Source organism: Ictidomys tridecemlineatus, chromosome 16 (genome assembly GCF_052094955.1).
Source record: "Ictidomys tridecemlineatus isolate mIctTri1 chromosome 16, mIctTri1.hap1, whole genome shotgun sequence".
NCBI lineage: Eukaryota > Metazoa > Chordata > Mammalia > Rodentia > Sciuridae > Ictidomys > Ictidomys tridecemlineatus.
Window position 1 is genome coordinate 11,679,059 of NC_135492.1, and position 17,529 is coordinate 11,696,587.

The following is a 17,529-nucleotide window of genomic DNA, read 5'->3' on the forward strand; positions in this document are numbered from 1 at the left end:
ATAATCTGTGAGTTTAAAAAAAATGACTAAAATGGTAAAATCCATTATGTTTTTATCACACGCAGTAAAGATGAGGAAATTAATGTTGCCCTTAATCAATATGCTTGAAGAACTTATATGTAACAGGATAATGGAAAGAGAGAGACCTGTGAGAACAGAAGCAGATTGGAGTGATATAGCTGCAAGCTGACAAAAAATTGAGGAGGATTGAGTGTTATCACAAAAGCTAGGAAGATGAATGGATGGATTTTATCCAGAGTCACAGAAGGAGAACAGTGTTTTTAGATTTCAGGGAATAAGTTAGCTGCGGCAGTGATGACAGGATCAGCAGTAGGAGGTAAATGACATATTTTTTTGTTAGTATAATTGGAAATGGCAAAACGCTTTCAAAATGCTTAAGCATTCAAGTGGTATGTGCAGAAAGTTTCATTCAATAAAACATTTTAAGAACTACCATGTTTATCAGACTTTGATGAAACAATGTCAAATTTCTGAAAGTAAATTTAGACACAAAAGAACAAATTTATTTGCCCCTTTTCCTTTATATGTGAAATATATAAGCAAATTGTCAAGTCGCATTAGATTCTTTAATGCAAATTATCTCTAATTCTTTTTTGTGTAGTTTGAGAATTGAAAGGGAAAGGATTGTGCCTGGCCCATAGTTTTAGCTAATTGAGGAAAATAAGTCAATTTTACAAGAAAGACATTATCAATAAACAATTCACAATGCAAAATTCTTCATTTCAGACAAAAAGTATTTCAATTGTATCTTTTGAGGACTTGCCAAGTTTATCTATTCCTATATTTAAATTTATTTGATAGCTTTGTTCTTCTGTTGGAAAAAAAGTGTCTTTTTTTTTTTATTCTGACATCCCATGTCAATGATCTACTTGGAAGATTTTTATGACCTCAAAAGGTGTAGGGATATTTTCTCACCATCAAGGAAGCAATTCTGCAGGAAAAACAAAACAAAAACTCACCAGCTAGTTAGCTAGGTGTTCTCTAATCCAATTCAGTTCTGACACTCAATCTACCTGGAGATAGAGTTAGAATCTACCAGTTGAGTGCAAAGTCTCCAAGACTTCCTGCACTATCTAATGCTAGTCACAAATCACAGGTTGTTTCACATGTGCTCCTGACAGGTAAAGTATAAATCAAAATTTCTATAGTCATTTACTTGGGTTCAGTTGATATGACAGAGCAGCTCAAAGAACTCAAAGAAACAAGAATGTGTACTGGTTTATTACAAAAGGTATTATAAGTATAGATGAAGAGACACATGGGGCAAGGCACCTAGGAGGTAACAGAGAGCTTCTCTATCCTCTACAAGTGCAAAACCCTCCAGGAACATCCATGCACTGGGCTTTCCAAAAGCTCTCTGAACTCTGTCCTTTTGAGTTTTTATTGGAACTTCACTGTATATACACGAATGAAGTGTAAACAATTGTGCAGAAAGGTAAGTGAACCACAAGAATAAGACTTATTGCTAATGGGGGGGTTAGGGAGGGCAGAAGAATACAACTGACACTAGGATTGCTGTATGTATACACATGGATGTATAACATATATGTATAACATATATAATGTGATCCTGCAATCTGTACATGTGGAAAAATGAGAATTCATACCCTATTTGAATCAAATGTATGATATGTCAAGATCATTGTATTGTCTTGAGCAACTAATACAAAAAATAAAGAACTAATATAAGAAAAAAAAAAGGAAACCAAGAAAGTCCAGTACACATTCTTCTTATCCTTCCTATGTAACATTCTTCCCTGAAGTTATGGGACAGAATGACTTCTAGAATGAGGAGGGTCTTATGACATTCTACCAACCAAATGTAAGCCAGAGAATTTGTTTATGACCAGCTCTAAGATAAAAAGGTTAAGAATCTAGAGTTTTTATGACCCACATTTGGGAAGAGAAATCCTAGTTCTGTTGCCTGCCTTGAGTAGGGTATGAGCCATTTATCATGGATGACTCACCCCTGCTTAAAAAAAAATGAAATCATAGTATAGCTCTTTAAATATGTAGATTATAGTCAAACTTATATATGTGTCATATGAATATAATGATTAATGTAGGATATTAAGTTGATGAATTTAAATTTATTCACATTATTAACGTTGCTAAATAATCACCTATGTATTTTATATTATAACAGAATTACTATTCTATAGAAAAAGTTGTTACCTTGCTTGTACACATAAATTGTAAGACTTTTTAAATAGGTGATATAATAAAAACACTCAGTTATTTTTTCTTCCTATGCTTGTATGTTAAACTAAATTTTATTCAGTAATTTATAATGACTCAAAATGACAGTGGGTATGAAATTTGTGGGGCATATGTTATTACTTATTCCATATGTCACTTTCTTAATTCTATGTGATAATACATCACTTTGGACATTACACTCCTTTTTTTGTCATGTTTTTTTTTTCTTTTGAAAATCCAACCCAAGTGGTGAGTCATCCAACACCATGGAAAGTGTCACACACAGGCAATACAAAAAATCCATAAATTGAGAAGTTAAGAAAATCAATGTAAATATGTTGGTTTTGACTTTTACTTGATTATGAAAATCTTTGCTTTCTCTGAGTCACATATCAGTTTGTTGTTTATTTAGAACATATTGCCAAAATAAAAATAGTATAGTATCAGAGAGAGGAGAGGGCTGTACTATGGAATGGTGCAGTCCTGGGTTTCAATCTTGCTTTTCTAGTTTCATGTTGATAGATTTGGGCCTGACTAGTAGTCAATACTTGAATTTCTCATATTGAAATACTATAAAATATATTTATTAAGAAAATATTTCATAGTAATGAAAAAAATTATAAGTAGTCTAGAATGGCACCTACTCCGTAAATATTAGATTAAATATTATGAATTTTTAATTTAAAAAGATAATGTTATCATTGACTTTCCTCTCCATAAAACAAAAATGAAGAGAAAGAAAAGGGACCTAATATATTTTGGCACTATTTTCTTCAACTATTGCATTGAAATTACCATTTTGCTCCATAGTTCAAATCACTCAGGGTAACTTAGATATTTGTATAAAACACAACAGTGTCCCAATTACATCCCCTCCCCAACAAGTACAACATAATTTAATGAGTTCATGGCACCAACACACAGGCAAGAAATTCCATATCTTTCTCACACCAACATTTCATAGTACTTTAGTTTCTGCCACCACAAAACCAAATACACTAGTGTTTTCCTGGGGGATGTACTCCTCTTCCCTGTTACTAGCCTAAGCCTTTTTCCAATGGCTATTGGTGGGTTGGAGAAAGAAGAGGGTTGCACTTCTCTTTTACTCTGCCTCAACAACCATTCTTTCTCTATAATTTTATTTCATATTAAAAGATTTTCTTTTCACTAATCCGTATCTCCAATTCTAGACAACTGATACTTGGAATTTCAATTCGTAATTTTTTGCCTGCCTCAGTTCGACTCCTAAATTGCTTTTTTAATGACCAAATGAAAAGTGTAGCCTTACTTGGCAGGCAAGTTCTACATGATTTGTCTACTTGACATAATAATGCTGAAAGGAGTAGAGTACTGGATTTGAGAAAATCTTATAAAATGTGGAAATAGGATGTAATTGCTTCTGGAGCCATTATATGTGATCAAATTTTGTTTTTCCCACACTAATAAATAGGAAGTAATGACAATGGAATAAATTAACCCCAACAATAATCTGCTGAAAAGCAGAGAAACATGCCATAATTCTTAGGGTTTGAAACACATAGTTTTTAAGAATGTGGTTGGTATAGCTGACATTCTTCTAATAGTCTTTACTAATCTGTCTGATGTTAAACTGTGCTCTCCTCCTTCCCTTCCTCCCCTTCCTCCTCCTCCTCCTCCTCCTCCTCCAATTCTTCCTACTTCTCCTTTCTAGTTTCATACAGATTAAAGCATAAGAAGAAATACTGGATATATAGAATGTTGACCTATATTTTTATCTAAGTCCAAGCTAATAAAGGAGGTAATACTAGCATGGCTTATTGAAGTAATGAATCTAGATTATAATATTTTCCTGATAGTAGCATATAGATAACTAGAAAAATAATGATAACATTAATTTAACCCATCATTGCTATAATTTTTTTGAAAACAATTTTTTTTACTAGTTCTCATTAGTTACACATGACAGTAGAAAACTCTCTGATCCATTTTACACAAATTGAGCAGAATTTTTTGCATCTCTGATTGTACATGAAGTAGAGTCACACCATTCATGCAATTATACATGTACCTAGGGTAATGATGTCCACCTCATTCCACCATCTTTCCTACCCTCTTTTCCCCTTGCCTTTGCCCCATCCAAAGTTCCTCCACTCATCCCATGCAACCCCCACACTTATCAGAGAAAACATTAAGCTTTTTTTTTTTAAGTTTGGCTTATTTTACTTAGCAAGATGATGTTCTCGAACTCTATCCATTTACCTGACAATACTATAATTTTATTCTCTTATAATGCTAAGTAATATTCCACTGGGTTTTTGTTGTTGTTGTTGTTTTGTTTTTGTCTTAAGTTTCATGAGTTCTTTATATATCCTCGAAATTAGTGTTCTACCTGATGTGCATGAGACAAAAATTTGCTCCCAAAATATACATCTCTCTTCACCTCATTGATTATTTATTTTGCTGAGAAGAAAGCTTTTTAGTTTGAATCTGTCTCATTTATTGGTTCTTGATTGTATTTCTTGTGCTTTAGGAATCTTATTAAGGAAGTCAGGGCCTAATCAAACACAATGAAGATTTGGGCCTACTTTTATTTGATTAGGTGCAGGGCCTTTGTTCTAAATCTGAGGTTTTTGATCTACTTTGAGTTGAGTTTTGTACATGGTGAGAGATAGGTATTTAGTTTCATTTTGGTGCATATGAATTTCTAGTTATCCCAGCATAATTTGCTGAAGAGGACATATTTTCTCCAATGTATGTTTTTGGCACCTTTGTCTAGGATGAGATACTTGTATTTATGTGGGTTTGTTTTTTTTTTTATCTTCTATTCTGCACCACTAGTCTACATGCCTATTTTGGTGCCAGTACCATGCCATTTTTCTAGTATGGTTTAAGGTCTGGTATTGTGATGCCTTCTGCCTCACTCTTATTTGATTAAAAGATTGTTTTGGCTACTTTGAGTCTCTAATTTTACCAGATAAATTTCATGATTTTTTTTTGTTTTATTTCTATAAGGAATGATGTTGAGATTTCAGTTGGAATTGCATTGAGTCTTTATAGTGCTTTGGAAAGTATGGCCATTTTGACAATATTAGTTCAGTCTATATAACAGTATGGGATATTTTTCCATTTCTAAATTCTTTTTCAATTTTTTTCTTTCATGTCCTGTAGTTTACATTATAAAAGTCTTTCACCTCATTTGTTTATTCCCAGGTATTTTATTTTTTTATTGTTTGAGGCTATTATGAATGGGGTAGGTTTCCTAATTTCTCTTTTGGAGGATCAATCACTGTTATATAGAAGTGCATTTGATTATAGGCATTGATTTTGTATTCTGATATTGCTGAATTTATTAATTAATTCTAGAAGTTTTCTGATTAAATTTTTTGGAATCTCTGAGTATAGAATCATGTCATCAACAAATAATTATAGTTTGAGTTCTTCTTTTCCTATTCATATCCCTTTAATTTGCTTCCTCTAATTGCTCTGGGTATAGTTTTTAGGACTATGTTGAATAGAAGTGTTGAAAGAGGGCATCCCTGTCTTTTTCCAGTTTTAGAAGAAATGCTTCCAATTTTTCTCCATTTAGAATGATGTTGGTCTTGGGTTTAGCATAGATAGCTTTTACAATGTTGAGTGATGTTCTTACTATCACTAGTTTTTCTAGTGTTTTGAACATGAAAGGGTCTATTTTGTCAAATATTTTCTCTGCATCAATTCATATAATCATTTGATTTTTAAATTTAAGTCTATTAATGTGATAAATTACATTCATTAATTTCCATACGTTGAACCAACTTTACATCCCTGAAATGAATCACACTTGATCATGGTGCACTATTTTTTTAAATACGTTTTTCTATGTGATTTGCCAAAATTTTGTTGAGAATTTTTACATCAATGTTTATCAGGGATACTGTTCTGAAATTTTCTCTTTGATGTGTCTCTGTCTAGTTTTGGTATCAGGATAATACTAGCCTCATAAAATGTGCTTTGGAAGGGTTTCTTCTTTTTCTATTTCATGAACTATTTTGAGAAGTATTAGTATTAATTTCTCATTGTTTATCTTCTAGAACTTGGTTGAAAATCTGTCAGGTCTTAGGCTTTTCTTGGTTAGTAGGCTTTTAATGGTATCTTATTTTATTTGCTTGAAATTTATCTGTTTAAATTGTGTATGTCCTTTTGGTTTAGTTTGGGTAGATCATATGCCTCTAGACATTTATTGGTGTCTTCAAGGTTTTCTACTGTACTGGAGTATAATGTTTCAAATTAGTTTTTAATTGTCTTTATATTTCACTAGTCTATTTCATGATATTTCATTTTTCATCACAAATTTAAGTGATTTTAGTTTTTTCTTTTCTTGTTTTCATTAGGGTAGCTAAGAGTTTGTCAATTTTATTTATATTTTCAATGAACCAGCTTTTTATCAATTTTTTGAATTGTTTCTTTTGTTTCAGTTTCATTGATTTTAGCCCAGAATTTAATTATTTCCTGCCTCCTACTACTTTTGGTGTTGGTTTGTTCTTCTTTTTCTAGGGCATTGAGATGTAATGTGAGGTTGTTTATTTGTTGACTTTTTCTTCTTTTAATGAATGTGCTTAATTGCTCATTACCATATTGATATAATTTTATGGTTGTATTCATATGTAGAAGAATGAAACTAGATTCCCATATCTTAACCTGTATGAGAGTTAACCCACAATACATCAAAAACTAAGCAATTGTTTGAAGAAAAAATAGGTGAAAACTTCAACATATGGACACAGACAATAAATTCCTGAACACAATATCTGTAGGAATTATAAGAATCAATAAATGGGATGGTGTAAATTTAAACAGCATCTACATAGTACAGGGAAGAATTAACTAAATGAAGAGAAAGCCTAAAAAATAGGAGAAAATCTTTGCTAGCAACTACTCTAAGGGAGAATAATTATCAAGGACACATGAAGAAATCCAATAACTCAATATTCTCCCACACCAAAATAAAATAATTCAATCAATGAATTGGAATATCAACTAAACAGACACTTCTCAAAAGAAAAATTTCAATTGCCCAACACTTATATGAAATAATAAAGCTTACCGTCTTTATCAGGTAAATTCAAATCAAACTATAATGAGATTCTATTTCATACCAGTCCTAATTCTTGATGAAGAATTCAAATAATAATAATATTGGTGAGCATGTTAGGAGAAGAATCTCTTACATATTGTTGGTGAAAATGTAAATCAATACAGCCATCATGAAATAAGTATGAAGGCTCTTCAGAAAGGTAATAATTGAACTATCACATTCTCTATATCTACTACTAATTGGATTGGCATTAATTCCAATGAATTAATCACATTATATTTGGTTATATGCATATCCATTTTTATCATAGCACAATTCATAATAATCAAGTTATGGAAACAGCCTAGGTGTCCATCAATAGAAGAATGGATAAAAAAATATGGTATAGATACAGTAATGAAGTTTTATTCAGTTATAATGAAGAACAAAATGATGTCATTTGCAGGAAAATGGATAAAACTGGAGAGCATCATGGTAAGTAAATTATATGGAAGATACTGGGAAAATAAATTTTTAAAAAGTGCTATCACAAAAGTAGAAGGGAGACTTTCTGGATAGAGATATGAGGGCCATGGGAGGAAGGAAAAGAGGATAAGAGGAGTTTCTGAGTGGTAAAATTGATGTTATAAGCATGTATCATTATATCACCATGAAATCCACTGTTATGTGTATTTAATAATTACTAATAAAGAAGAAACAAAACAAAATCACCAAAACCCAAATTATTTTATTGCTGTGCTTCCTGGTACATACTCCTAACCATTTTACTAGTTGCTACCTCAGTGTCTACCCAGAGGAGTTGAAAGACTGCTTGACATGATTGCCATGCTCCTTGTCAAGTATAACCACTCATGACTTAATCCTACTTTTCAATATAAAAAAAGGTTTACCCTTTAAAAATTTATTATACCTCATTTCTTGTTTAGTCAGCATCATTAAAACCGTACAAATATAAATAACATCCACATTTTTCTTGAGAAACTTTGCAGTGATCAATGTCCCATAACCAGCCAATCACTTACTATATCAGAAAAATAGAGATTTATAATGTATCCAATGTTCCTTGCAGCATCCCTCCAGAGTTCTCCTGTTAATCATTAGCTATTTACTTGTAAAATTTCTAATCAAATACACATGGATTAAAAAACACATGAAAATATCATGGATGCAGGCCAGGATAGGCAAGTAGTTTAGTTTTGTTTATGCTATGAAATGGAATGGAATTCTCAGAGGTAAAATAATAATAATAATAATAACTTTCAGTGGAATAAAATTTTGTTTTATCCTAGCACAATGCTGTAAGGGGTATTCCAACTTGTCTATGCTCAGTAAAAGATTTTAAATTTATTTTGTCTAGCCTCACCTTAGACAGATCCAACTGACTGTTTTCACACCATTAGTTCATTGATATAAGTCCAAAATCCCATTCTTACACTTACTAGAAACAGGGAAGAAGGTGGTGCAGAGTTTTCACCTACCGCCGCCAGTATGGGTAACTGAGCAATGTCTCAGGTCCAGAATGGTTGTTTACAGACAGTAAAGAGGATTGTCTTATTGGAAGAGCACAAGATGAAAACGTGGTAACTATTGTGGACACAAACAATGCAAAATGGTCAAGAGAAAAACACAAATAAAAACTGGGCAGTCTGTGGGCTTGTGCAACTGCCAAGTGTTTCTGTGACAATAGTGTCAAATGGAACTTGCTATTTCAGTTTCCAGAGCCAAGGATTGACAACTTTGTTTTATGCTTCATAAAATTCACCACTCTTGCTTCCTTGGGTGGAGATAAAGATCTCAGAATTAGGGTACAAACTTGAAGACAAGAAATTATATTAATTAATGAAAATCAGTGTTTCACTCTGAGATACTATTTCATACCTTAACTATTCTATTGGAGTAGCTACTATATTTTTCTCCTTCCTATGTTACCATTTTAATCATGTACATGAGACACATTGTCTAAGATCCCTTATAATAAATGTTCATTTGATAAAATACACTGCTAGTTCGACACAAGAAGGCATACCTGAGTGCCTGAGTGCCTGAGTGAAAAAGGCTTTAAGAATCAGTTTATAGTCTTATTTTTTTGAAAAGAAAGCATTTGCTGATTGTGGACATAAAAACATTGCAATGTGATGACACAATCCTTGTAATGCCCAGAAGGCTAGCCCCAACATGTAAGAGATGGTCAAATGATTAAAATATTTTTCTGCTCAAAAATCATTCTAATCCTTCTAATTTAACATTAGACACCCTCTAATATTGTCACACTTCATTAGACACACAATGCCTCTTACAAGATGGTCACAACCTATGTTCATAGTCTTTTTTCCACTCTCTCCTGTGTTTCTCTAGCCCTAAGAATAAACAGCTACTTGCTATGACTACAACGTATCATATAATTTAATTTCTAGAAGCTTTGCTTATGTTTCCCTATGAGATTGGATCACCCTTTACCCATATTCTATGCCTAGTAATCTTTCAATTTTTAATTCGGATACTACTTTTTCCAAAATAGCTATATGCACAGAAAGAATAAATACTTTTTTCCTTTCTAAGTACTCATGTAGCAATTTTTTAATTAGCTCTCCTAGAACAGTATCTGTTTTAGTCAACTTTTTCACTCCTGTGCCTAAAAGATCTGACCACAATTTTAGAAAAGGAACACTTTATTTAGTTGCTCACAGTTTCAGAGGTCTTAGTCTATAGAAGACTGGGTCTATTCCTCTGGGCGGGAGGTGAGGCAGAATTCCATCATTATGGAAGAGAGGGGTTGAGACAAGTGGTTCAAATAACAATCAGGAAGTGGAGAGAGACTCCACTCTCCAGATACAAAATATATACCCATAGCCACGCCCCCAATGAACCACTTGCTCCAGCCTCAACACACCTGCCTCTAGTTACCACCACATTAGTCCCATCAGTGATTAATTATCAGATTAGTTTAAGCCTATAAACCAATCATTTATCATCTACACCTTCTTGCATTGCCTCATATGTGAGTTATTGGGGGACACATCACATCAAAACCATAGCAGTATCATTATTTTTTAATATATCTATTCTTGATATTACATAATTAAATGCTTTGGGATGCAAGTAAAAATACTTCCCAATACACTTTGAACATGATGTCTGTGATTTAGAAATAGTTAATGACTATTCATTAAATGAGTAACTAAACTGCAAACAATTCTGTACTAATCTCATACTATAACTAATACATACCACTTTTATACTAGGAAATTCCATAAGCATTTGCTGATTATATCATTAATAGAAGCAGAAAATAATTTTGAGGACTAAAAAATTAATGATATGATTTGGGGTCAAATATGAACACTTAAATTTTATACTTCTAGTTGTGAAATCAATAATTATTTAACCTGTCTGAAATTCATTGCTATTTTTTAAATGTGAATAATGATAAAGAAAATAAAAATAAGAAAGAGATAAGTGCAGGTACATAGTAGGTTATCATTTAACATGAATGTTTCCCTTTTCCTGAGATCATAAGAACCTAGCACTTTAACACAGTGGGCTGTGGAGATGGAACAGAGCAGCTTAAAACTGTCCAGAGATAGAGAAAAGAAAAACACAATAGTATGTAGTTATGGGGTTATATAATTACAAAGAGAATAGAATGCCATTTGCCACAATAGAATTAAATCATTTTACAAGGCATGTTTTTTACTCCTTTTCAATATTGTTTCCTAAACTCATTTTATAATATTCTGGTTTCTAGTGCAAAAAAACTAGTGCTAAATTTTTCTTGAGTTATTTAGAATTTTATTTTTTAAACATACCTCTTATCTATTTTATTTCTGTAGCTATGCATGGAAGCTACCCTCTTTATAGTTTCTTTTTTTGGAAAATACCTCAGCTTCGTCTGTATCACTGTATCATATTTATCTTAAACTTTCTAGTATTTTATGTAAAACAATACTAGTACCTTCTGCTTGATGCAGATAAAAATTACAGAATGAAAAGCTGACTCTGAGAAACACCCCTAGCTCATTTGCAAAAGAGTGAAACATTTTCAACTGCTTCAAAGATTAAAAAAAATTGAAACAAAGCATAGCTTTTCTTCATTTTTATGCTGAATAAATTTCTTTGAGTATGTAAATCATACTGAACAGGGCTTACAATAAAATTAACACTTTGGGCAGCTAATTGGCTATTCTACTTAATTGAAAAACATGTATAGATATGAAAACTATCTTTCTCTTAAGGGATTAGTAACTTGGGTTAAATATGAAATGATTCTGAAGGATTAAAAGATAAAAGATAAAATATCATCTAAGTATCCTTAGCAATTTAAATAGGCTGTCCCTATCTTGACTATAATGATGCAAATATTGAAGCAAATACCATTCTTAGGAAATTGTCTCAGGTTAAGGTTAAATAGATATATCTAAAGTTATGGTTGTAAAGAAATCCAATAGCTATTCCCTTGAGGGGGATCAGAGAGACTGTTGCACACTTACCCCTATGCAATTTATGAAGCTAAAAAGTCTTGACTTTTTTAGACTTTACCAGAATATGGTCTTCTACAGACAAAGGATATCAATAATAATGCAATATCTAATATTAGTGGAGGCTTATATTTAGCACTCCATACAATTAAACTCCAGGAGAGGAAATGCAGGAGCATCTACTAAAGTAAATCATAAAACATACCATGTACATTTATTGAGACATCAATTATAAGACAAGATGGTTTAGCATTAATTTTCCCTGATTCTTACTGCTAAGGTCAACTAAAAACCATGGAAATTACAGAAGAGGCAATACAAGATTTCTGAACATTGGCAAGAAGAAAGACAACTGGTCTGGGATTTTAGGATTAGAGAAAAAGGGGACATGGATCTGGCATTTTTTGATACCTAAACCTGGAACAGAAGACATTTCAGAGAAACCCATTCCTCTGAGACAGATTACCGGTCACATCTAAAACCCCAGGTCAGCCCTGGCAGAGCCAGCAAAGGAAATGGATCTCGAGCTTCACTAAGAGTAAAGCTACTTTTCCATGAGATTGCCAACTACAACCTATTTGACTCACCCCACTGACCCTATATCCAGTGTGGACTACACAGGAAGACAGTGTGACCACCTCTCAAGTACAGTGGAACTCCGAAGAACTCTGTTTGCTTTAACAAGAACTTCCCAAGAACAACCTGCTTGGATAGTGTCCTAGACCCCAAAGTCTTCTGCTCCTAGGCCTGACTCTCTCATACATTCTCCACCAGCTAGTGGAATGTGTGTGTCCCAGAAAGCAACTGCCTTCCTGTGGGACCAGTGAGCCATGATGCCCTCTCTCCTCTGAGATCTGTAAGCAATGAAAGAGCTTCTGTCATGTTATACATTTTTATGTGTACCCTCTCAGTGTCTCATCTGACCACACTTGTACCTAAATATTTTCCTAGGCCAGGGTTCTCCTAGAGAGTGACCATCTTGGTATAAGTAAATTGAAACACAAGTCATACAAAAGACACAAGGGTATTGTGCAGTGCTAACAAGTCTTTTGTGAGAGGGACACCTAGTTAAGTGTTGGAGGTATTAGACCCTTTTCCAGGATGAAGAAGTATTCTGTAAAAACTATACTATAAACACCCAAGATAGTTTCCACAGGAGCCTCATTAGGGCAGGTCTAAAGTTGTTAGAAACTCAGGAGAGAAAACTCAAAGCCAAATTAGGGGAAAAAAATCACATCACAAGAAGCAGTCAGAGAATTAGAAAAACTTCTAATCCATGTATATATAATATGTCAAAATACTCTCTACTGTCATGTGTAGCTAAAAAGAGCAAAAAATAAATAAAATAACCAAAAAACAATAGCAATAAAACATTTTCCAGAAAACCAACAGCCAGAGAACCACTCTCACCCGACCAACAGATGATCCTGGCACAGCAAGCTTCCAGCAAGGAAGCATCTTCATCCCACAGACCAGAGACTGCCCTACTTCATCAAAAGACACCAAGGGTCCATAAGTGGAGAGGCCATTTTTACCCCATAGGTAGCACCAGCAAAAAATGGTGGGAGAAACTGTGGAACCACATAAACCAAAGAGACCAAAATGATACAGTGAGATTGATGAAAATTTAACAGCTCACAAAAGTCAGCCAAGGCTTGAATGCGGAAACCTAAGTATCTCATCATTAGTTCTGGTGATAACTCAGTCCATCTAATTCAGCATACATTAGTTAGACATTTCCTCAGTTAGAAAAGCCTGTAGATATAGAGATCAAAGAACTGAGTTGAAGACCAGCACAGTACAAGTCAACAAAAAACAAACCTCATTTTCTATCTATAGAAGACATTAAAAAATGCTTATTAGTTAGATGCTGGGTATTCTGTCTACCTGGAAATAAATCAAAGGAAATAACACTTCAAAGTTTGAAGCATTCATATAATCAGTTTTGTATAAACTAAAGGAAATGGCTTATGAAAGAAGAGTTTTCCAATATTCAATAACATCAAAGGAAACAGTCATGGTTTCTCTGGAAAATTCAATAAATTAGGGTAACTCTATCACTGTAAGTCTGGTATTTATTTACATCAGTTCTAATAAATTAATTTTCTGTGTATATTATTTTAGGTTCCTAGATGAGGAGATAAAAATATATATAGTCAGAGAACATCAACCTTAAAAGTCACATTGAACCCTTATGATGGGTCCAATATCTGAACCAATAGTGAAAAAAAAATAGTTATCCTCTGTTCACCTTCTTTCAGTGTATAGGTACCACACTAGACACCAAAGTGTTTTCTGTCAAATTGAGATGATCACCCAGTAAGATTGAAGTGAACATAAAGAACACTGTTGGAGAAAAACTGTTTTGACAACTTTTCTTTCTTAATAAGAAATGTAGTTTAAAAGACTTAAACTTCAAGATAGTTCTAATCCTGTTAAAAACAGAAGAAAGTCAGATTAAATGTACGTTTATTTAAGACTGTTCTTAAAAAATCACTAGATGCCTGACTAAAGACTCACTTCTCCAGGTGCGTAGCCAGAAGACTGGCATATCAGTTCCCACAAGTTCATAGAGCTTGATATGCAGAAAACCCCCACCCCAAGGATGTGTTCCATTTATTTGATTTCACTCTTGATTCTCCTACTCTTCCTAGTATCCCAGTTTCTGAGTTTCTGTGACTGAAGGTATTACTCATTCTTGGGCATTCTGTGAAGAGTTAGATTATACTATGCTACTATATAAGAATATATTTGTATTTATTGTAAATTGTTTTTTTCATACAAATGTTTTTATATTAAATAGTGATCTCCTTATTTCCATTTAAGAAACTATCTTGTTTTGTACAATATCAGTTCATGGTGAGACTTCCCTTTTTTTCACTGGTGGGCATATGATATTTTTCTCTTTCGTAGTGTACCATGATGTATTCAATTTGCATTCAACTAAATAGCATTTGTGTTTTTCAAATCTCTTTTATAAAAACTCTGTAATTAATATTTTTAAGCTTATTTCTTCATGAATATGTATGATTGCATCTGTAATATATATATATATATATATATATTCTAAGACATGCATTTTTGGAGTCAAGAAGTATGTTCATTAAAATAGGGACAGTTAATATGAGAATGCTTTCTAATAAGAACTAGTAACATTCCTGTAAGCACTCAAAAGAGCTTTTCTTACCTCACTATTTTTATTAAAATATTTATTTATTCTAATTTGTTATATATGATGGCAGAATGCAATTCATTTCATATTACTCATATAGAGCACAAATTTTCTAGTCTCTGGTTGTATTTTCACACCATTCGTGTCTTCATACATGTACTTAGAGTAATGTTGTCTAACTCATTCCACCCTCATTCTGACTCCTTGCCCCCTCCCTCCCTTTTGCCTTATCTAAAGTTATTGCATTCCTCCCATGCCCCCCCCACCTCAATTGCCTTTGAATCAGTATCCTCATATCAAAGGAAACATTCAGCTTTTGGATTTTTGAGATTGGCTTACTTCACTTAGCATTATATTCTCCATCCATTTACCTGAAAATACCATAATTTTATTCTCTTTTAATGATGAGTAATATTCCAGTGTGTGTGTGTGTGTGTGTGTGTGTGTGTGTGTGTGTGTGTATGTATACCAAAGCTTCCCTATCAATTCATCTACTGAAGGGCATCTGGGTTGATTTCACAAAGAATAAAAAAAAAACAAACCTCATTTTCTATCAATAGTTATTGTGAATTGTGCTGCTATAAACATTGATATGGCTGTGTCCCTATAGTATGCTGTTTTTAAATCCTTTGAGTATAAACCGAGGGGTGGGATAGCTGGGTAAAATGGTGGTTTCATTCCAAGTTTTTTAAGGAATCTCCATATTGCTTTTCAGATTGGTTGCACGAATTTGCAGTTCCACCTGAAATGTATGAGTGTGTCTTTTTTCCCACATCCTACCCAACATTTATTGTTGTTTATATTCTTAATAGCTGCCATTCTGACTGGAGTGACGTGAAATAGTAGAGTAGCTATGATTTTCATTTCTATAACTTCTAGAGATGTTGAAAATTTATGCATATATTTGTTAATTGATTGTACATCGCCTTCTGAGAAGTGTCTGTTCAGTTTATTGGCACATTTATTGATTGGGTTATTTGTTTTTTTTGATGTTAAGGTTTTTGAGTGCTTTATATATATCCTAAAGATTAGTGCTACATTTGATATGCTTGTGGTAGATATTTACTCCCCTTGTGTAGGCTTTCTATTCATCTCACTGATTGTTTCTTTTGCTGAGAAGAAGCTTTTGAGTTTGAAACCATCCCATTTATTGATTTTTGGTTTTAATTCTTTTGCAGTAGAAGTCTTATTAAGGAAGTTGGGGCCTAATCCAACAAGCTGAAGATTTGGGCCTACTTTTTCTTACATTAGGCACAAGATCTCTGGTTTAATTCCTAGATCCTTGATCAACTTTGAGTTGAGTTTTGTGCATGGTGGGAGATAGAGATGGAATTTCATTTTGTTACATGTGGATTTCCAGTTTTCCCAGTAACATTTGTTAAAGAGGCTATCTTTTCTTCAATGTATGCACCTTTGTCTAATATGAGATAACTGGAATTATGTGGGTTTGTCTCTGTGTCCTCTATTCTGTACCATTGGTCTACTGGTCTATTTTGGTGTTGATACTATGCCGTTTTTGTTACTATTGCTTGTAGTATAGTTTAAGGTCTGGAATAGTAATTCTTCAGCTTTATTCTTCTTGCTAAGGATTGCTTTGGCTATTCTGGGTCTCTTATTTTTCAAAATAAATTTCATGATTGCTTTTTCTATTTCTATGAGAAATGTCATTGGCATTTTGACTGGGATTTAATTGAATCTGTATAGTACTTTTGGTAGTATGGTCATTTCGACAATATTAATTCTGCCTATCCAAGAAGAAGGTAGATCTTCCCATCTTCTAAATCTTCTTTAATTTCTTTCTTTAGTGTTCTGTAGTTTTCATTTTACAGGTCTTTCACCTCTTACTTTAAGTTGATTCCCAAGTATTTTTTTTTTGAGGCTATTGTAAATGGGGTGGTTTTCCTAGTTTCTCTATAAGCCTAATTTTTCTGTACAGAAATACCTTTGACTTATGGGTATTGATTTTATATCCTGTTTCTTTTCTGAGTTCACTTTTTAGTTCTAGAAGATTTCTGGTGGATTTTTTGGGGGGTGTATTCTAGGTATAGAATCATATCTTCAGCAAATAGTGATAATTTGAGTTCTTCTTTTTCTCTCTGTATCCCTGTAATTACTTTCATGTGTCTAATTGCTCTTGCTAGAGTTTCAAGAGGGCATTTCTGTCTTGTTCCAGTTTTTAGAGGGTATGCTTTCAATTTTTCTCCATTGAGAATGATGTTGGCTTAGGGCTTAGCATAGATAGCTTTTATAAGGTTGAGATATGTTCCTGATATTTCTAGATTTTCTAGTGCTTTTAACATGAAGCGGTGCTCTCTTTTGTCAAATACTTTCTCTGCATCTATTGAGATGACCATATGATTTTATCTTTGACTCTATTGATGTGATGAATTACATTTATTTATTTCTGTATATTGAATCAACCTTATATCCCTTAGTTGAACCCTACTTGATCGTGGTGCACTATCTTTTTGATATGTTTTTTATTCAATTTGCAAAAATTTTATTGATAAGTTTTGCGACTATATTCATTAGAATATTGGTCTGAATTTTTCTTTCTTTCATGTGTCTTTGTCTGGTTTTGGAATCAGGGTGATACTGGCTTCAAAGAA